Source organism: Cryptomeria japonica, chromosome 4 (assembly GCF_030272615.1).
Source record: "Cryptomeria japonica chromosome 4, Sugi_1.0, whole genome shotgun sequence".
Classification (NCBI taxonomy): Eukaryota; Viridiplantae; Streptophyta; class Pinopsida; order Cupressales; family Cupressaceae; genus Cryptomeria; species Cryptomeria japonica.
In genome coordinates this window covers 660,527,467-660,550,547 of record NC_081408.1, presented here as the reverse complement: position 1 = coordinate 660,550,547, position 23,081 = coordinate 660,527,467, and the positions used below count along the sequence as shown (strand labels likewise).

The window sequence follows — 23,081 nt, the reverse complement described above, 5'->3', positions numbered from 1 at the left end:
GATGTATCAGAGTACTCGATCGTGATTGTATCCAAGACCAGCTTAATTTTCCCATTTTGCATATAAAAGCCTATATATGAATGAGCAAACGGATGGGTGATATGCAATGGAATGCAATATATAAATAGATGAGATGAAATGACGATCCATAGTGCTCTATTTTCATCATTGAGCTTTAAAATGTTGGAAGAGAATACAAGCATCTTGACATAATGATTCAAGATGACCTGAGTATTCCTTTCATGGATTTTAATATAGCAAGTTAATACAAATGACTTGATATAAGGGTCAAGTTGACCAGAGTATTGCTTGCAGAACAGACAAGGATTATCTCTATTCATGCATGACTTGGATCATCCTCCTTGATCTTAGGCTGATCATATCCTGAGACAAGTGCATACCGTACTAAGAGATAAAAACCTTTATCTAGTTTGGATGAGGTAGGAGGAACCAAAGAATGAGCATTGTACCTGCAAACAAACAGTATATACATAAAGAATAAAGAATATGGATCCTTGGTAATGGTTCATACCCATATGGTCGAGGTATACACTATAGTCAGCAAGCCATAATGATCTATAACTGCATTTTGCATAAGATCACGTAGCTTGGTGAACTTCCTACGTAGACACCATTAGTACATGCCCCAGAACTTCATCGAAAATAATGCGCAAACAATACAAAATAATGCTGAAAGATCTCGATACAGATAAACGAATGATTATACTCACAAACCAACCAATTATTTGATAGCTTAACATAATTTTCTTGTCAAAGAAAACGTCACTTTTGTCTTTGTTTTGGTAAGGAAGGATGCATCCTTGTTGAAGACAGTTTTGAGTGTTGATGTTGATTGCGTGGTCAATTGATAAATGGTCATTGTGTGAGTATTTTGCCAATGCTTCTTTTGTATCTGCGCGGATGAGTATGTACAAAGTGTTGCCATGTTTTTGTGTGATTTTTCAATGGTTTATCGATGTTTTTGGATTTTGAATTGTTTTTGAATGTTTTTGGTATTTTTGTGAGATAGTTTTAAATGAAGAACTTTAATGAATCACAAGACAATGTAGAATCCACTTCCATCAATAGGTTAAGGGTATTGCCCCCAGTTTTTTTAGACATGACTATGAAAAAGCGGGATGCAAGATGCATGGAGTACTATCTTAATTGCAGATGAATAACAAGCCATGGTTTCAGATGGATAGATGTGTGTATGAAGTAGATGTGATCACAACAAGTCTGAAAGACAATGGAGCCATAGTCTTTATGAGTGGCGCCTATTTGCCAGGTTTTCACCATCGTACTTACCCAAGGTGCCACCGGAGTGTTTGTTCACCGTTTGGATGCATGATTTTTCTTTACTTTTTTTGAATGTTTTTGTATTTCTTCAGGACATTTTTCTGAATGTTTTTGGTATTTTCTAGTATGCAGGGGAGCCTGATGCTCTATACAGCTTAGGTGTAAAACTATTTTAGGTGCATGTTGTTGATTGGATCTACAAGTAGTTCTCCTTCTGATGTAGCCAACTGATATGCCCCGGACCTGAATACAGCGGTGACAACATATGGGCCCAGCCAGTTTGATTCAAACTTGCCTTGATGTTCTCTGTTTGGTTGGTTGCAAGGATTCTCTCAGAGAACAAGATCACCTACCTCAAATGTACGAGGTCTAACTCGGTGATTGTAGCTTCTGCTCATGCACTGCTGATAGGCTTTGAGATGATTGTATGCAGCTTGCCGCTTCTCATCGAGTAACTCTAAGTCCTAAATACGGGATACTCTGTAGGCTTCGTCATCGATCAGATTGTGCAAGGAAACCTGTAATGATGGTATCTTGACCTCAATAGGCAAGATAGCTTCTGCACCATAGACCAATGAATAAGGAGTTGCACCTGTAGGGGTTCGAATGCTAGTTCGATATGCCCATAGCGCTAGATTTAGTTGGACATGCCAATCATGGCCAGCCTCATTGACTATCTTTTTGAGGATTCTCAATATGTTTTTATTGGATGCTTCAGCCTGACCATTGCCTTGTGGGTAATAGGGGGTGGAAAAGCGATGTTGGATGTGAAATTTCTCACAGAGTTCAAGAACATCCTGATTTTTGAAAGGAAGACTGTTATCCGTGATGATGGTCATGGGCACACCATACCGGTAGATGATGTAGTTGAGGATGAATGAGGCGATCTGCTTGCCGATGACTTGGGTAAGTGGAACAACTTCGATCCACTTGGTGAAATATTCGGTGGCGGTGATAATGAACTTATGGCCATTAGATGAAGATGGATGGATTTTACCCACAAGGTCAAGACCCCATTGACAAAAAGGCCATGGTGTCGTGATTGGTTGCAGTTCCTAGGCCGGTGCATGTATCAGGTCACCATGAACTTGACATTTCTTGCATTTTCTGACAAAGTAGTAGGAATCCTTTTCCATAGATGGCCAATAATATCCAGCTCGCAAGAGTTTCTTGGCTAGTGATGGACCACTTGAATGAATCCCACAAATGCCTTTGTGTACCTCTTCCAAAGCCTTTGTTATCTCATCTTGTTCCAGACATCGAAGGAGAGCACCATCAAGACCGCGTCGGTATAGGGTTTCGACAATAATGGTATATCGAGCAGTTTGGCGAATGAAGGTTTTTCGTTGGTTATTCGATTGGTTGGGAGGAAGGGTATGATCGTGGAGATAGGTGTAGAACTCACCATACCATGGGGATTCGGAACCGACAAGGCAACATATCATCTTGGATTCGGGGATATCATAAGTGGGGATCCAAAGCTGTTCTACCAAGAACTCATAGCATGTTGAATTTTGTGGAAGATCTAGGGGAGATGCGATGGTAGCCATAGCATCAGTAGCTCGATTCTGATCTCTTGGTATCTGCTCAAAAGTGATAGTAGTAAATGATGTCTTTAAAGTGTCCACCATTTGCTTATATGGCATGAGTTTATCATCCTTGGTCTGATATTCATTTGTTGCTTATCGAATGACCAGTTGGGAGTCGCCATATACTTGCAGTTCTAGTAATTTCCATTGTACGGCTAACCTGAGTCTTGTGATCAAGGCTTCATACTCTGCTATGTTGATAGTGCATGGAAATGTGAGCCTGTAAGACTTCGGGATGCTATCACCCTGAGGTGTGATAAACAGAATGCCTACCCCCGAGCCGTGCCTAGTGTATGAACCATCAAAGTATAATTTCCATGGTTGTGTTGTTGTGATCATGAATATCTCTTCATCTGGAAAATTGGAAATGCGAGGATGATCACCTATGAGAGGTGCATCGGCCAACTGATCTACAATAACTTGTCCTTTGATAGCTTTACAGTCCACGTACTCAATGTCAAATTCACTTAGAATCATCACCCATTTGGCCAAGCGACCTGTCAATGCTGCTTTGCTGAGTAAATACTTGAGTGGATCAATCTTTGCAATGAGTTGTACCTTGTGTGTCAACAGATAGTGCCTCAATTTCGTGGCTGCTAAGATCACTGCTAGGCAAGCTCGCTCAATAGGTGTGTAATTGAGTTCATAGCCCACCAGTGTGCGAGAGATGTAGTAAACAACACACTCTTTTCCTTCTGCATTATGTTGTGCCAGTAATACACCTAATGCTGTACTTGTTGCCGAGATATAGAGTAACAATGGTCTTCTTGGATCTAGTGGCATTAGCAATGGTGGATTCATGAGATAGTTTTTAAGCATCTGAAATGCTTGTTGGCATCGGGTATCCCATTCAAAGCAGATGTTTTTGTGTAGCAGGTGTGTGAATGGGTGACACTTATCAGCCAGTTGTGCAATGAATCTTCGGATGGATTGAAGCCGCCCTTGTAATGTTCTTAGCTGACTGATATTCTTTGGAGGTGGCATGTCCGTGATTTCTTTTACCTTTGCTGGGTCGACCTCAATACCTTTGCTTGAAACAATATATCCTAGAAGTTTCCCGGAGGTTACTCCAAAGACACATTTCTTTGGGTTGAGTCAAACATGGTATTGTTCCAGTCTATCAAATATCTTATCTAAGATGTGGAGATGTCCTTCTCTGGTGAGTGATTTTGCTAGTAAGTCATCCACATAATCTTCCATCATGGTATGCATCATGTCATGGAAGATGGTGGTCATTGCTCTTTGATAGGTCGCTCCTGCATTCTTGAGACCGAAAGGCATTACATTCTAACAATATGTGCCCCATGGACATGTGAAGGTTGTCTTATGTTGATCTTTTGGTGCGATCTTTATCTGATTGTATCTTGAAAAGCCATCCATGAGTGAAAGCATGGCATGTCTCGCTATTAGATCCACTATGATGTCGATATTTGGTAGGGGGAAGTCATCCTTAGGACAGGCCTTATTTAGATCTCTGAAGTCAGTACAAATGCAGATGCCCCCTTTTGGTTTGTCGACAGGCACAATATTGGAGATCCATTCTGCATAATCAATTGGTCTAATGAAACCAACATCTAGGAGTTTCTTAAGTTCTATTTTGACTAGCACTACAATCTGAGGATGCATCTTACGAAGTTTTTGCTTGACAGGTTTGGCTCCTTTTGCTACAATGAGGTGATGCATGACTAAATCAGGATCAAGCCCAGGCATGTCTGCATATGACCATGCGAAGTTGATCTAACGCTTTTGGAAGAACTCTATAAATTTAGGCTGTTCCTCTGGAGTGAGAAGAGATGCCAGATGTATGAGATGAGGATTTTCAAGAGTCCCCACATTGTATTCTTTGGTTTCCTCGATGAGAATCATTGATCGTTCCTATTGTGTACTATCAGGGAGAATGTCAAACCCTTCATCCTCAGGCGCCTCAGAGAGGTTTTCACCATTGCATACGCTCTTTCTTTTTACTTTTGTTGGATCAAACAATGCCACGGTGTGGTTTTCACTAGAAGATCCATGTTTTATTGTTATATTTTTGCAGCTGAAAGGTTTGGCATCCACCCCAAAGTATGTTGCACTATTAAGTTCAATGGCGAATCCAGCTTTGTGATCCCTGCTTGGTAGGTTATCCCTTAATTCCAAAAAGTCAATGATGGCCTCATCGTTTTGGAAGAAGTCAAGACATGGGGGATTTGGTTGGTTCCATTCAATGAGTTCAGGGTGGATAATGGGCATTACTTCATTGATTAGGTTAAGTGCATTAGATGTATCAGTGAGGGTTAAGACATTATGGTGAAGGTCGTTGATGGTACTCTCCCTGTCAGAATTAGGCGTAGGATGAGATGTAGGGTCTATGGAAGACGTTTCCAGCTCAGGAACCCAAGTGGTCTTTATCTATGCTTCTCCGTAAACAGGGATGTCTTTGCGTGGTGGAGGTGGTGATGTGTCTTCCTCATCTGAAGTGTTAAGCTGTACAGAATCAAATTCCCATTCATGTGAGTCGGTCTCTAAATCACTTTCCAGCATCCGGTTACTATACCATACTGGGATGTCCTTTGAGTTAAACACTGCAGGTGTGATTGGTTGATGTACCTTTGTAATAATCGGTGTTGCAGGGTGGTTGATGGGGATTAAAGGATTTGGTATAGGGAGTATCGGTAATGTTGACTCAGTGGCTTCTGCTAGAACTGTCGGTGCCATAGATGCTACTGCAAGTTCTAATACAGTGGTTCTTGCGAGTGGTGCTACTGGTGGGTTTATGGGTTCATTAAATGGCTTTGGTGATGGTTGCGTTGGGGTTGTGAGCCTCAGTGGGGTAGTTGGGATGGTGCTTGAGGGTGCTTTGATTATGAAAGGTGTCCACTTTGCAGTAGGTGGACAAAATGGTTTGTTGGGTTTTCCTTTGAACTTGAGTTTAGGAAAGATCTCTTTTTCAAAGCCTAGGCCTGTATTACCTTTGGGCTTGAATTCTGATACTAGAGGTTCATGTCGTCCTTGTTTGCAATATCCCAAAGCACTTTGACCATCATACCCCATTCTTTGCATAATGAGGAGACCTTTGCCATACTGTTCCATAGGAAGTGTAACTCGCAATATATCAGTGGTGATGGGATCTTTATAGATCCATTCCGCCAAGTCCTCATCTTGTGTTTCTTCCTCTTGACTCTTTCCAAGAACGAAAGGCATCAAAGCACATGCTGGTATGTTTAGTGGTTGCGGGAGTACCTGCTATGGTTTACCATGCGTTCTAGGAGAAGTGGGCATTTGTCCCACACAAAAGAGTTGACTCAAGTTGTATTCCCTAGGACCTTCCTTTGCTATCTTCATCTTAAGCTTTTCTTGCTTGGGTATAGTGATGTTTGAATGGGCAAGAGAGGCGAGACTTATAGATGATGTGGAAGAAATGGCTTCTCTATTATTAGGAACGGTAATCTCTGGTTGATGGCTAATATTATGGCAGTACGCAAAGGGGTTTGCATTGCCCAAAATTGTGATCTCTACACCATTATGTGGGAACTTGATACATTGATGGTAGGTAGATGGAACGGCTTGCATGGCATGTATCCAAGGTCTCCCTAATGATAGATTGTAGGGCAGAGGAAGGTCCAAAACCTGACAGATGATGTGCTTTACCACGGGGCCCACTTGGATTGATAGTACCATAGCTCCTTTGGATGAACGCTCCGCATCGTCATAGGCTTTGATTGTGATCTTCTGATGAGGATCCACTGATTCTACCGCATATCCCAATGTTGTGACCAATTGCAGTGTACAAATATTTAGGCCTGCTCCATTATCGATCAAGACTCGCTTGATCCTATGCTGGTTAATAAATCCTTCGATGTGGAGTGAGGCATTATGAGGTTGTTGGAAGGAAGAGTTGTCACTTTCGGAAAAAGTGAGACAAGGTGATGACTTGAGACTTCCAACCATGGCTTGAAATTGGTCTGTATTCAGATTTGCAAGGACTGACACCTCTTGGAGTGCTTGATCGAAGATAGTTTTATGAGAGGGTAATAGACGCAATAGCTCTAAAATGGATATAAGCACAGGGGTTTTGTCTAATTGTTCCACAAGATTGTACTGCTTTGGGATGGAGGTGGTGCCTTGTGGAGCTGCCTTGATGGTAATTTTGCCGCGACACGTAACAACATTGCAATTTGAGTTGGGATTTTTGAAGGTTATGGTTGCAACTTGTTCACTGGCATCATACAGATGATTTACAGTGTAATTATACGCAGCCTGCATATAATCAGTGGTATCAGGGCCTCACCTGGAAGTGGAAGGACCCCTTTGATCTTGTGATGGAAGTGGATTTTTGAACATCAGATGATCATTATTTGTTGTTTTTGGGTCATGTCCTTCAATTTCAATTTCTCCTTGGTCAATAAGATTTTGAATGAGATCTTTCAATTGGTGACAATTACTTGTCTTGTGTCCTCTCCCTTGATGGAATTCACAGTGTTTAGTATCTCTCCACCATGCCGGTTTGACCTGAGGCTCATAGTTTGATAGTTTAGGTAGAGTGACCAAATTTTGAGAAATGAGCTGTCGCAATACTGTTTCAATGGGTTCCCCTAAGGGAGTGTATGTGTGTTTCTGTTTTTGCTGACAAGGTCTTGGTTCATTGTGAGATGTGATGCGACCTTGATTGGAAGGAACATTTGTGTTGTTTTGAGGTGGAGGATTTTGTCCTGCAAATCGAACCACAGGTTGTGCATTTTGGATAGTCCGGGCATCCACAACCCCATCATTGACGATATTCTTGTTTTTATTCCAGAAGCTTGGTTTATCGCTATTGAAGTGTGGGCGAGGACCATCTTTTGGTTCATTAAAGATTTTGATGAGTCCTTTCTTGATGAGTGCCCGTTCACATTTTAAACCCTTGGTGATCATATCATTAAAAGAGTCTGTGTCTTTGACATCCAGGTGAAATTCCATTTCTTTGTTTAAGTTGGAAATGAATATTTCCACTAGTTCTCATTCAGGTAACTGAAGAGAACATCTGCTAGACATTTGGCGCCATCGTTGCAGGAATACTGAGAATAGTTCACCTGGTTTTTGTTTGGTGTTGCGTAGATTAGCCATGGTGATGTCGCATTCAATGTTATGAGAGTAATGAGTGAGGAATTTCTGGATGAGTTCCTCAAATGTTCGAATGCCACCTGATAGTCAAGAAAACCATGACGTGGTTGGTCCTCCCAAGCTTTGGGGAAAAAGGCGCATTAGGTATGTGTCTTCATATGCTACTTCGAGACAAGCAGAATGAAATTCTCTGACATGATCACGGGGATCTCCCTTTCCTCTATATTTTTCAAATTTGGGTGTTTTGAATCCTCGTGTAAAGGGTGGCATATAAAGATTCCTATCAAAAGGATAGGGACAGATGTCATTGAGGGAGAATTGGTTAGTCTTGACACCACTATGAAGCTATTGGGCGAGATTCTTGACTTGTTGCCGCAACATCTCCATTTCATTTGGAGGAGGAGGTGGTGGGTTACCTCGAGGAATGTTATATCTGATGGGATCTCTACCTCTTTCCTCTTCATGGCAACTTTGTCTTTTTGATGCTTGTCTTAATTGGGCAAGATCAAAGTCAGATGGGAGTTTTGCTCCTTCTTGAGCGAGTCTTAAGAAGTGAGCATCCACATTGCTCCTGAGTATTTCGTCAAACAATCTGTTAAAGAGAGGGTTATACTGAGCCCTTTCTATTGTTGCAGGAGTGGGAGTACTTGGGTTTTCATCATCTACATTTCCTCCAAGTGCTTCTTGAAATTCATGGAGATTTTCCTCTTCTTCTTCTTCCCTTTCTATTTCTCGTTGCCTGGACTGTGATCAGGTTTGGGCCATTTTGTTTATGAGTCTTTGTTGAAGTTGAGTGAAAATGATGATGAGTTTTTGATGAAATGAGAAATTGATGATTGGTGGATTGTGTTGCACTTAGATCTCTAGCACTTTTAAGGTAGATGTAGCCGAAATTCCTTCTTTTGAATTGCTTGTTTGTTTGATAAGTTTTGATGTGATGAGGTGTAGAGAGATCTAAGATGTGTTACAGATTGGACTACCTAGCAATGAGAGGATTCACTCATGAACTAGTTTTAACCTGTGTAGATGTATTTCTTAGGATGAGCTTATCCTAGATGTAGAAACAATCTAAAAAGTGATGTGATGTGTTTGATTCAAGCAATATCTAAAAGGGAACTCAGGACAAGAACCTCTTAATGTTTTGAGAGTTGGGATGGATTGATGATGAAGTGATGATGTATGAGTGAGATGATGGATGAAAATGTTTTCAACTTTAATAAAAACTCTGTGTCACAAATGGGACAAACGCTACCTCTTCCCTTTCAGGTGTTGGAGGTATTTCTCGAGCTATGTTGTAGGTGATGCAGACGTTTGGGAAGAAGTTGGGATTAATCTTTCCTCCTTGGTTTTTGTGATAACTCAGAGCTCTATATTGCATAAAAGCTCTGCGGTTCAATGATTCGAAATCAAATTCGTTTGTTTTGCCTTGAAGGTAGAGACGCATACGATGTAGAAAGACTCTATGCGAGACAAAGATTTGTCTATTAATATAGAAGAATTTCCTCTTTTTGATCAAAGCTTTTGAGCTCAATGGTCTTCTTTTCAAGTTGATATTCTGATGATGCTTCTTCTTTCGCAAGATGTGAAGAATGGTCATAAAGATTTTGACTCTTTGTTGTTTGCACTTTGTTTTTGATATGTTTGTTTGTTTTGAAAAATGTTGGATGAATACTTTGTTTTTGGGATTGATTTTCTGATTTTTCTTTGACAAGAAAACAAAGCAAGCACACAAACACAAGAATGTTGCCCCCAAAGGCACAAATGAGTATGGGTCTAGATCAACCCAATCCTTGGACTTGTATATGACCCTTCCTTTAGATGTATTTTAAGGTGTATTTCCAAAGCCTGAAGTCAGCTCAATTTGCACTAGGTCTTTAAAACGAACACACTTCAAACACTTTTTATCCCTAAGGTCAAATGGCCAGTTGTGATAAATTTAGCCCACATCTTGATATTTCTTCGACTTTGGTACTACATACCTTATGAATCCCACCGTGGTAGGTAAGGATGTGATATACTAAGTCTTGCACAAGCATAACAAATAGATGATCCCTATGATGGGGGAGTCACCACTTTTATCAAGCCACAAGTGACTTTTCAAAAAGCTATGTTTCTACTCAAGGAAATATGTATGGTGAGTATCTTGGGAGCAAAACCATCTATGCTCTTGCACTAAATTATATTGCAAATATTCTCAATCAATAGAACGAGTGGGCTACTATTTAAAGGTGTTCAGTCATGTTCGATGTTTTTGGACATAAGTTCATTCTGCAGTGACTCACTTAAGAGCCTTGTAACTGGTGGTGGGGCCCATTTGTCCTTTCGGCCAGTTACACTGTAGGAACAGCTATACCCAAGGCTATAGCTTTCGCTCTCACCTGATTTCTATAGCGGCTCGAAGGATTTACCGCTCGAGGTCATTCCCAAGACTATCGATCCCTTGGCAGGCCTCTCTTAAAAAGATAAAATTTTGAGTGTTACTAACACTTTTCTCTTGCACCTAGGACCACGAAAGCCAAGGGAGAGGATAGTGTGTGTTAGAGATAGGACCACTCGACTGACTTTTTGCACAAGCGTGCCAAACACGTAAAACACTTGTTCTTTTTAATCCATCATTTGCAAATGTGATCTAACTATTTGGAGATGTTGCTCCAACAGCCATGGTGTTCTTTTTAACTTCAAAGGCAATGTGTTTTGTAATCTAGAATTCAAAAATCCTGGTCAACTTAATGAAAAACACGTTTTTGCTTGAAGTAAAATTTGTTTGCAAAAATAAAAAACAAGTGGTTTGTTCTTTTTATTTGCCCAAAATTGAAGTGTGGCTTGTGATTTTTAAGTTTGATGCAAGGAAAGAAACTTTGTGTGTTTATTTTAAGCACCAAAATAAAGATGAATCCTAACTAGAAAGCAATACAATTTTGTGTTTTTCAAGTTCTTAAGCACCAAAGGACAAGTTTGAGATTTTTATGGTGAGTTTTTAACCTGCACAAACAAAAACATGTTAGTAAAATCGATGTTCAAGGGGGGCTTCCACAAGCCTAAGAATTTCCATTTTTGTGGTTACAAGGCGATTTGGACGACACTCTATTACAATAGCGCTAGTCTGCGTTTTAAACAGAAGCGCTATTTCACATAGAAGTGCTGAAAGAAGGGGTAAAGCCAGAGAGGCAAAAGCGCTAAAATATCTTCAATAGCGCTAGAAGAAGAACCAAAGTGCTAGAATAGTGGCAAAAGCGCTGAAACTTTTACAATAGCGCTATTGTAAGAACAATAGCGCTAAAAGAAAAAGTGTCAGTAGCGCTAGAACGTGTTCAATAGCGCTAAAGTGCAACCTGTGTGACACTTTCAACAATCAAACATGTTAGGTACAAAAAAAATGATATGTTTTTGGTGATTGGATTCACGCCGGGTTCACCAAATGATGCCCTCCTAAATGGCACAAGGTTAGCAAATGATAAATAACACAAAAGACACGAAACCGTTAGTGTTAGTCAATCAAAAACTAATCTAAAAAGGCATACCAAGAGAGACACTAAAAACATGCAAGCATATTTAATTATCAAAGCAAACATGATGAGGCATCTCCAAATACCTCCTAACATGCTCTTAGTTTCTTTCTCCCTTGTTCCTCTCCTCTCCAAGTTCCAAAATAGTGTAGCTCTCAGCAGCTTTTTGCACAATGGTTCTTATGGAGGATTGAGATTGTAGTATAGCTCTAAATGTGAAATGAAAAGCTAATGCTATGCTATTGATGCTAAAATGATATATTTTAACCAAAATAACAAGATATTAGAATGCTTATGCTAAAAATGCTCTCTAAAAATGCCTATAGCTTAAATGCATACAAGTTTTCAGGATCTGGATTATGAAGAAATGGGCTCTATTTATAGGAAAAATGGAGAAATGGATGGTTGAGATTGAGCAATCTCAACAAGGGTCAGGATTGAATGATTTCAAATCCATGTGAGGGCTTTCAACCCAATCCCAGGATGACAAGTGTCAATGTGAGATAGGTTGAGAGGGGAGGGAATAAGCATTAAATGTCTGATATGACCTTGGGATTTTAGAGTCAAGGTTGGTTGAATGAATAAAATCTTTATTCAAAGAATAAAGTTTTTATCCAATGGATAAACTCTTGTGCAAATGTGAAATGGATGAATATGGTCAAAACAATAAATGTTTGGGGGGACAAATTTGAAATAACCATAAATGGTTATGTAAGAGCCATAAATGGTCATGTAAGAGCCATTAGTGGTCTTGGAAGACTTTGGGGGTTAATTTGTTGAACACACAAAGCATTAAATGCTTTTTAAAGACTTTGGAGTCTTTGAGAAGTGACTCCATTTTGCTTAGAAATGTGACAATAATTAGGAGATGGATTAGGCTAATTGGGAAGGGGTTAGAAGAATCTAGAAGGGGATTAGATTTTGCAAGTAGATTTGGTGGGTGAGGGAAAATAGGATTTTATTAAAATAAAAATTCATTTATTTCAATAAATGTGTGCAAGTTGTATTTGTAGGAAAATGCAAGTGGGGGGGATAATGATTTAAATAAATATTTTTATTTAATTTATTTAAAAGAGGAAAAGGGGATTTAATTAAATAAATAGATTTTATTTATTTAATTGATTTGGAATTTGATTTAATGAATTAATTAAAATAAATTGAATAATTTATTTAATTAATAGAAGAATGTTTGGAGATGAATTAATTAAATATTAATTTAATTAACTAGTGGCTAGTGGATTTTTAATCAAATAAATAGCGAATATTTATTTAATTAAGCTGGACATATTTGTGTGACTACAGTTCCAATATCAACATTTCTGTGAAAGCATCAAATGAAGGCATAACATAGGAACTCCCCACTATCAAATGATGAGTTTGGAAGCTAGACACAAATGCTGCATATTCTCGTGCAAGCTTGTCCAACAATTTGAATATCAACTGAGCATCCTTTTTGTCAATTCCACAATCCTTAAGTTTTGCTCTTAGCTCATTTGCTTTGGTGACATAATCTTGGATTGTATCAAAACTCTTGGGATCCAAGTTGGTGAGCTCATTGTCAATCTTATAACCTCTGATTTCATCAACTTGACCATACAATTTCTGAAACATATCCCAAGCATCTTTGATTGTAGTACACTTTTCAATATGAAAGATGAGGTCATCTGATACATACTTGTGCAAAGTTCCAAGAGCCATGCAATTCTTAGTGAGCCATTCTAACTGAGCATTAGGATCAGCCTTAGGATTAGGTGGTGCTACTATTGTTCCATCTATGTAATGCGTGAGACCTTTTTCCATTAATTTGCTCCACACTTTAATTTTCCATGATGCATAATTATGTGGAGTTAAAGGTGGAAATTTATGAGGACTCATTGTAACAAAAATGAAAGAGCACAAGGAAAGAGAGGCACAATCACACAAGGCATCCCCCCAAATTCACTCAATCAAAGAACCCCCCCAAAAGTGATGATTTGGCACTTTATACTTAGTGCATGTACAATGGGCCACTTGCAAAAAATGACAAAGTGGACTTCTAATTTCAATTTTACAACTGCCTTAATAAGGACAAAAGAGACTCAAACTAATAATGCAAGAGATCTAAACTAAGATCCAAGCAATTTACAAGTACCAAATAGGCCAAATAAGACCAATATCTGAAAGTACAATTTCTACTTAAAATCTCTGAAATTTGATCATAGATTATGAAAGTAGATGAAAAAACATGCACTTAAAAAAAAAATGGCACCTAAAAAGGAGGTCGTATGAGCTCAAACGAGGCCTTTGAAGTTGCAGAATTGAGGATTAGACACGTACAGCTGAGAGAATTAAAAATTCTGAAAACCTTGTGCACCAAAACCAGAAAATAACCACACCACTGCGAAGAGCACGAAAAATTAGCCCAAATCAGAAAAAAAATTGCACCCAAAAAGGAGCAAAATTGAGCAAGTTATGGGCCTCCAAAGTTGACCCAAAAATCCAAACTGCTCAACGGAGAGGGGTCTAAAATTTTCCAAAGAAAATGCTGACTGGGCAGAAGGTATGGATCCCAAAAATAATTTTCAAAATAATTTTTTTAATTTTCAAACTGGAAAATAATTTTCAAAAAAAAAAAAAAAATTTTGAAAAAAATCTGAAAATTCCGTACTGTATTACCCGAATTGGGCAGAAAATTTCCTCCACACCCAAAAATCGATTTTCGCCAAAATAGGTCGAATTTATACTCGATTTTTATAGAAACGGCCTCCCAGATGCAATGGTGAGTTCGAAAACACTCCAAGATGCCTCCAAAAAGTGCAGTTCCTCAGATCCGAAAATAGAAGCCTTCCATGATGTCTCCAAAAACCAATCAATGAAGCCCCAATGGCTTTGATACCATGTGAGATTTTGCCAAGATCAAGAGGCAATGGAAAGCACAAATAAGAGAGAACAAAATAGATGATAGAAATAAACTGTATTCTATCAAGATGAAAAATATGATCAACTGGATCATTAAGCATTGTCCTAAGTTAACTTAAGTAAAGTGTAATAATATCCATAATGAATATTTATTTACACCAACAATTATCAGAAAGGGTAAAGCTCCCATGTAGAACAGAGTTTTTGTTCAGATTGTATTAAATCCATTATCAATTTTTGTATCTTAAATAAGGAGTTGAAAATGATTGAAATTTCACATTATCGATATAAGTTATACTGATGAGGACACTTAAACTAACAAAGACCAATTTTGCATCAGGATACTATATACCGATGAGAGAGCGTAGCAATCTAGAGTTGTACTCATTAGCATAAGTTATATCGATCAAGGAGCAAAGTTGAGGAGAATTGATACATTGGCAAAAACTATACTAATATGACCCATCGACATAGTAAACACTAGTGGAAACAATGGAGAATTGTCTTGCTGATAGCCGATGAGGCTATCGGTAAGACTTATACTGATAAGAGTGGTGAAAAGAAGAGTCCATCAGTATAACCAAAGATATTGGTATGTGTTACTTTGAGCCATGCCGACACCCGAAGAAATCATTGATGAAATATATACTGATGGAACATACTCTATCGGGAAGACTTTGCTTATCAATATGTTTCATTTTGGATTACCCCGGTACCCGATGAAGGAGCAAACTGATTGAGCAGAGCGAAGACACTATCGGGAAGACTCATGGCAATGAAACTAGTTGCATCGGGAAGAGCTATGTTGATGGTGAAGCCCATCGAGGAAACAATGCCTATCGTGATAATGCTAAATGAGCTAACCCAACGCCCGATGAGAATATCAGTTTGAGATATACTGATGAGGAGGAAAAGGAGTCATTGGCTTAGGGTATCCCAATAAGAGAAAGTAAGATGTCAAAGCAAATAAAGGGTTGTTCAAAGAGTACCAAAAGGAAAATATTCATCGGGGAGACATATGCCGACAAGCCATTATCATATCAGAATTCAAAACCAAAATTTTTAAAAATATTCTATTTAATACTTGTAGTAGATGAATCTATGGTTCACACGAGGCAAATTTTATGAGAAGTTCATTATTGCAAAAGAATACGACGGAACTAGAAATTTCCTTGTCTAAATACTGCGTTGGTGAAAGAAGAATACACAGATAGAATACATTGCACCTTTGAAAAATAGAGAAGAGGATTGTCATTGCAGAAATGGAAGCTTCGAGTTCAAGAGGAAAGAAGAGGGCAGCACATAGCCTTGACTCTAAGGCGAAGAAAGAAAAAAATGAAGAGGTGCCTCCAGTCAGGAGGTTAAACCAAGACATGATAGACCAAGTGCAAGCACCTGACCCAAAATCCAGAAGGTCAAAGAAGCACGTGTTGGGGAGAGACCAATTAGAAGACAAGTACAGAGAGGTCGGAGATGTTTGGACCAAGGTAAGGGGACATTAACTATTTATGTTCCACTATTTGAGGAGGAGCAAGGAGATGTCACTCTGCAATCCTCCGATGACAAATTTAGGTAAGCTAACAGTCCCCAATGTTTTTGCAAACATAAGATTGCTAGAGGTTTTGGTGAGGAATTATAATTCGGTGAAGAGGTGCATTCAACTCCCAATGGGGAAGCATTTATTAGATTTTTTGCAGGTACCATAAATGAGGTTTTCAATTTAGACCACAGTCCTGATAAGCTCTTGTCCTTTAAGGAGTTGGAGGAAGATTACCATAGAATGGACACTACATATACCGGCTGGAAAATTACCATTCACAAGAGGCAGGCAGGAAAATTAACAGAGGAAGACGGGCCACCATTCAACATTGATTTGTTCAGAAACTACTTGCACTACACATATATGTCGTGTGGGCAAGTAGGAGGGGTGGAGGTACCTGATTTGGCAAGCACTGGGCCACTGTTGTTATCCTGTGATATACAAATGTATGAACCTAGGCCTTTTGACTATTCAACATATCTGGTGGAGAGGTCGCACAAAGGTTTTTTAAACCTTAGGGATGATACTCATCCCAATTTCAAATTTTATTCACTATTGATGCATATAGTGTTATTTTATAGACATGTAAAGGGTTTTTGGCCTAAGGGCATAAAATTAAATACCAAGAACAGGGAAGGTGAGGAGCATCCCATCCAATTGTGGACATCTCTTTGGGATTCTTAATATATGAGGTCCAACTATATTAAGTTTGAAGAACTTATTGTGATGCCATTGTACCAAATGTATGGGATTTCATGTGAAGGGTTTATCTTTGACAAGAATAAGAGGTTCCTAAGACCCAGGGATGATGATGAAAGACATATTGTTGATCATAACTGGGGGGACTGGTTTGTGAATAAGGATTTTACATGTTTTAGAGTATATGGATTTGAGGGGAGCCCCTACACGCTGCCAAAACTAGTACCAGACAGAATAGCTTATCTAGATATTGTGAGGCAATTGAGTGTGTCCAATGCTAAACATTTTGTAGATATACGTAAGCAAGCCTTCCTGCCTGGGACACCGAGTTTTGGTGATTTCACAATAGTGTCAACCAAATCTTATGAAATAATTGATAAGAAGTTGATAGAAGAATACAATTTGTTTGATCATTATGCTAGGAAAAAATATGATCCTGAAGGATACATTCACTCTTGCAAGAAGAAGCAGAACTTGGGAGGTTATCTGCATGTCAGTATGAGGCTGAAGATATCTTCAGGAACACGAAGGATGCAGAGGCCCAAGAGGTAATTGATCAACTAAATAATGAACTAGAAGAAAAGAGACAAAGACTCCAGGAAATTGAAACCGAGGAGGAGGAGGTGAAAAGTGAATCTGATGAGAATGCAGTTGTCTCTAGATGCCAAGTGCCAGAGAAGGAAGAAGATCCAGACATGAAGGGCCAAATAGAGATAGCATTAGAAGTTCATGTTGGCTCTCAGTTAGAGGAGTCTTCTGCTTTTGTTGTTGATGATGTTTTTATTCATTCCAAAGAATTAAAATCATTCTTGTACAATTTTAAAGGGAAGAAATTGAGGGAATCTATTCCCAACATAACGCCTGATAATGAGGTCGAGTTATTAAAGAAATTAAAAGAGGAAATTGATGCAAAGGTAACCATAATGACCCCTCAAAAGGGGAGGCAACTGCTTACAAAGGCTAGGGTGATTTTGTTTCCCGGATAGGACCTCAGTGCTTATTTTATCTTTGATAGTTTATTACATTCACAAAACAAGGAATTCAAATTGGCTATACAAGGTGTAAATGATGTATTTATTGGTTTATGATTTTATCAAGATGAGGAAGCTTTGTTGTTATGGGATCTGTAGCCTCCCAACAAGAGACCAAAGATCATTGATGTTGACAAGGCCATTAACCATATGATGAAACTAAATGGTGAAATTGATCCAATTGTTTCTGCTGATATTAGAGTGGATATTTCAAAATTCAATAAAGCACAGATGGTCAAAGTAGTGAGGGAGAGGAACTAGTACAAGGCATTGTATGAAGAAACACTAAGGAGAAGTGGGCAATAAGTGCCAATGGTTCTTACTCTGGATAGCTCTCAATGGAAGAAAAAATACGAGTTGTAGCAAGAAAATAAAAGGATATTAAAACATATGCAAAGTGTGAGGGCATATACTCCTGTTGTATTACTAACTAAAAGATTTGAGGTTTTACATGGCTTTCTGAAAGAATTCTGGACAATATTTTAAAAGAACATGGACAATGCAGTTTTACACAACAAAATTTCAAACAAATTGGGAACAAGGTTGTATGATAAAACAATGGCCAAAGCAGAAACAAAAGAAATTGAAAAAATAAAGAGGTTGCTAGCTAAACACAATAAATTTGATGAACAATTACAATTTGAATATAATGAATTTAAACACATTGTTCAACATGGTTTCCCAAAGTTAATTGATCAAAAGGATGAGATAAAGGATAAAGATGTATCGATCTCAGAATGTCGTAGTCTTCTTAATGTCTCCCTTGATATTGCCCAAATTGATGGAATTGAATTGAAAGAGAATGTGAAACAGATGGAAAACTTTGTCAAACTGGAAGTCATTGTCAGGGATATCATCCACGATGCTGATACATATAAGTTAGAGAAGTACTTGGAGCATATCCAGAAGTGTGGAAAGATGCTGGGAGACTAGACATGATGTCTAACTTGGAGCCCATAGTCATGTTTTTCTATGTTTTTATAATATATTCATAATGTAAAGACAATTTTTAGGAAGTTAGTTTTTAGTTAGTTTTTGTTAGTTTTAGTTTTAATGAAAGGGTATGCCCTTTCACTTTCAAACTAAATCATTATCTATAAAGGGAGGATCTTTTAGAATAAGTGGTGGAGATACCTCAAGTTTTATGATCTTACTAATACAATTTTATACAGTACTTATGCAGTTTGTTTTCTAGAAATATCAAAGTTGATGGATGATACATATTGAAATCAACTGGTTTGATTATCTATTTTCAATATAAATTTCAAGTCTTCTTCATTTTGAATGGTATATGATTTTCAATTGATTGATTAGTTCCATGTGATAAATCTATTTTATTAGATTGCGTCAATGTGCTATCTTATGCTATTGTGATTGAGACTAATTTCTAGTTTCAGCATCAATTTGAAAGGTTGCTTGGCAAGTTTTGAATTGTCTTATTGGTCTTTCAGAGAAAAGTTAAAATTCAATAAGACTAACTTCATTTTATATTTTAGTTACAATCCATATAGATGCTTTTGATGTGATGGTCTTGTTTTGAAAACAAGTTATTAAAATTGTCTCCATGATTATACATAGGATATTTCAACTTGAAATAGTATGAAATCAGTAAGGGATGAAGGCACTGGTCTGTTGTTGATCTGATATAATTAAATCAGGTATTTTTAGAAGCAATCTTCATGAAGGAATCATACTTTTAATTTATTTAGGCACAACTTCATAAAAAATTATAAGTAAGCATTTCATAATTTTCAGCCAGCAATAAATATAACCAGACAGAATTCAAGAATCATTTGCCTCCTCGAAGGGTCACTAGTTTTTTGAAAATTCACTATAGAAAATCCTTTAATTGATAGATTTAGGTTTCAAGTATAGGTTCACCCACCTTGATTTAGTGAAGCCTAAAGTGTAGGGGAATTTAATCTGGTGATCATTCCCGTTCGTTGGCCATAACTGATTTGAAACCACCAAGAGAAGTGACAAAACTCTTTGGTTTCCAATTTGTAGTTTTGGGAACCAACACAACAGACTACCTCCATCTTCCTACTTTCTTGTAAATGAAAGCAGCAATACAGGGGAATTAAAGAAGTTCATGTTTCTCAATCCAATTGAAATTGAAGATCATTAGAAAACTATTCAAATTCTAAATTACATCCCACTTTAACTTAAATAAAAGAAATAATAGAGAAGTTCCTCTCACCCTCTAAGCAAGCCCTATCTAATAAAAGTTATCGTGCATATCTATTGATTCTCAAAGCCTATCATATTCTTCCTCTTCTACATAAATTTCATTCAAAGCCTCATTAACAACAACTACATTGTTTCTCTATACTGCAACCATGTACAGCTTCACAAGACAGAGATGTCCAGCGTGGATAACAAATACAATAGAACAAAAGATACTCATGAAATTTTTCGAAACCAAAAAATTGCTAAAAAGAACATCTAGAAAAACTTAATACCCAAGTGAAAGACATCTCGATAATCCTAAAAACACTAACAGAATAAAAGAGTTGAGAGCCATACCTTATGCATGATGTCAATGTAGGTCCCAGAGATAACTGAGAGGGGGGGGGTGAATCAATTGTCAAATAAATTCAAACTGAAAACTTATTAACCAACTTAATGCTTAACACCGATAAGACAGTTAAGTATGTCGGTAAACAATGTTAATAGAAAATTGTTGTACCGGTAAGAATTAATGCATGAAACATAAGCACAAAGTCATCCACAACACATGACACCAATAATTGTATGTGGAAACCCTGTAAGGGGAAAAACCATGGTGGGAAACCTTACCCTTAATCAGATGATACTACTGTAGATAGTAAGTGTACAAAGAGGGGTCTGCACATGCAGAAAGGCCAACAGCCTAGAGCTCATTGCTCAATCACAAATGGGAGTCACACTGACTACAGTTGGATGGTTAAATCCAATGAGAATGTACTGCACAAAATAGCATCTTCATATGCTGGATTCAGTACCGGTGTAATGCTGATATGCTTCTACAGAAACCTAACTTCACCTTCAAATGATGTCTTCGTGTATATCCTTTCTTGATCTCACATATATCCTTCCTTAAATATTTTTCACATTCCACACTTGATCTTACAAATAAGATCTTACATTTATACCATACCCTAAGACCAATTTTAGTAGGTCGGCTCTACAAGATATTACAATAAATGTTTTTTACAAATAATACAATATCCGATGCAATAACCGATTGAACATGTCGGCTTAATGCATTTACAATAATAATAAATTATCTCCATAGCGTGCCATGCTGATCTGGAAAAGATAAACCTGCCGGTGTAACCCTAGATAACCTGGACCTATTTGCCGGTAAAAGAAAATATGCAAATGAAAATATACCAATGATTATTAATTCAAAGTAAAGTGTCCACATGATGTCTTCAACATTACCAAGTGTCTTCCATGTCAATGCAGGTACCGGTGAACATTATATCCTGCCGGTTAACCATATACCGGTAACTATTTGCACAGTTTACTGTTTGCCAGTGAATGTTGTTGGATCTCCAGAGTAGGTGAATTTAGTAGGTGTTGACATCAATGACAAAACCATACCAAAATACCAACAATCTCCCCCTTTGGCATTGATGGCGACACAAGATGGAAAAACCATCAAAGTGCCAAAACAAAAATGCCAAGTACAAAAATCAACAATCTCCATTTCTCCCCCTAGGAGTAATATGTGTTTACCAATCTCTCCTCAAAAAGATAATGCATTTTTCATATATCTTTCCTTAATGTTTTTCCATATATCTCTCCCCCTTTGACATCAAATGCCAAAGTCACAAAAAGTCAAGTTCATACAAAATACCAACCAATTCAATATACCAACTACTCCCCCTGAGAAGTAGCTTCCTCATCAAATACCAAAATAAAAGATTTGTCCATTTATTTCTGCCGGTTGATGACAATCATCAACTGTCTCAGTCTCTATCAGTGGAGGTAAGACTCTGAGCTGATCTCTGAGATACTCAAAAGTTTCCTGAGGCAAAGGTTTTGTGAAAATATCTGCAAGCTGTTCTTTAGTACTTAGATTGACTCAAAAATATGCCTTTATTAGTCTGTAAAATCTGCAATCCTAAAAAGAATTTAATTTCTCCAATCATAGACATTTCAAATTCATGCTGCATTTTAAGAGAAATTCTTTGCATAAACCATCTTCTCCTCCAAAGATTATATCATCAACAAATACTTCCATAATCAAGATGTCATCATTAGTTACTTTGTAATATAAATTGCTATCTGCATTTCCTTTAGTAAAACCAATCTTTAAAAGATACTTATCCAATCTTGCATACCAAGCTCTTGGAGATTGTTTTAATCCATATAGAGCTTTTCTTAATCTGCAAACCATATTATTGTCATCTATCAAAGAAAATCCATCAGGTTGTTCAATGTAGACTTCTTCTTCAAGATCTCCATTCAAAAATGCACATTTAATATCCATTTGATAAACTTTGTAATCCTTGTGAGCTGCAAAGGCCAAGAATAATCTAACTACCTCAATTCTAGCTACCAGTGCAAAGGTTTCATTATAATCAACTCCTTCTTTTTGAGAATATCCCTTACATACTAGTCTTGCTTTATTTTTGACAACCTTACCATCTTCATTGAGTTTGTTTCTAAATACCCATTTGGTTCCAATTACATTTTTATTTTCAGGTCGGGGAACTAATGTCCAAGTATTATTTTTCTCAATTTGTCCTAGTTCTTCTTCCTTAGCTTTAATCCAAAATTTATCTTCACATGCCTCATTGATAGATAATGGTTCAATTTGAGAAATAAGACATACCTCTTCATTTGCCAATCTTCCTCTTGTCATGACTCCTTTAAATTTGCTTCCAATTATCTGATCTTCAGAATGATTCAGTCTTACATACTGAGGTGTCTTAGTTTGTTGTTGTTCTTCAATTACTGTGGAATCCTCTGATGATATCGGAGTAACTGGATCATCATTCTGTACTGGTGGAGTTACTATTGGTTCATTTGTCATAATTTCTGTTAGCGGTTCAGAGTCTATATACCTTGAAGTTCCTCTGAATTGTTCATCAATCTTTACATTTGTACTTTCAACAATTTTCTGTAATCTTTTATTAAAACATCTATAAGCTTTACTCTTAGATGAATAACCAAGAAATATTCCTTCATCACTTCTAGGATCAAACTTGCCGATATACTCATCTCTTCTAATATAACATTTACTTCCAAAAATTCTAAAATACTTAAGAGTAGGAGTATTACCAAACCATAGTTCATGAGGGGTCTTACCGGTTTCACCTTTGATGTGAACTTTGTTGAATGTATAGACAGAAGTGCTTACTGCCTCTCTCTAGTACACATGTGGTAGATTTGCTTCTGATAACATACTTCTTGCTGCATCCAAAATAGTTATGTTCTTCCTTTC

The 23,081-nt window shown here is 37.6% G+C and overlaps 1 pseudogene; it reads right to left on the bottom strand.

Moving 5' to 3' along the window:
* Positions 1 to 23,081, bottom strand: part of LOC131875308 (clathrin heavy chain 2-like) — a 78,090-nt pseudogene that overhangs the window by 12,176 nt on the left and 42,833 nt on the right.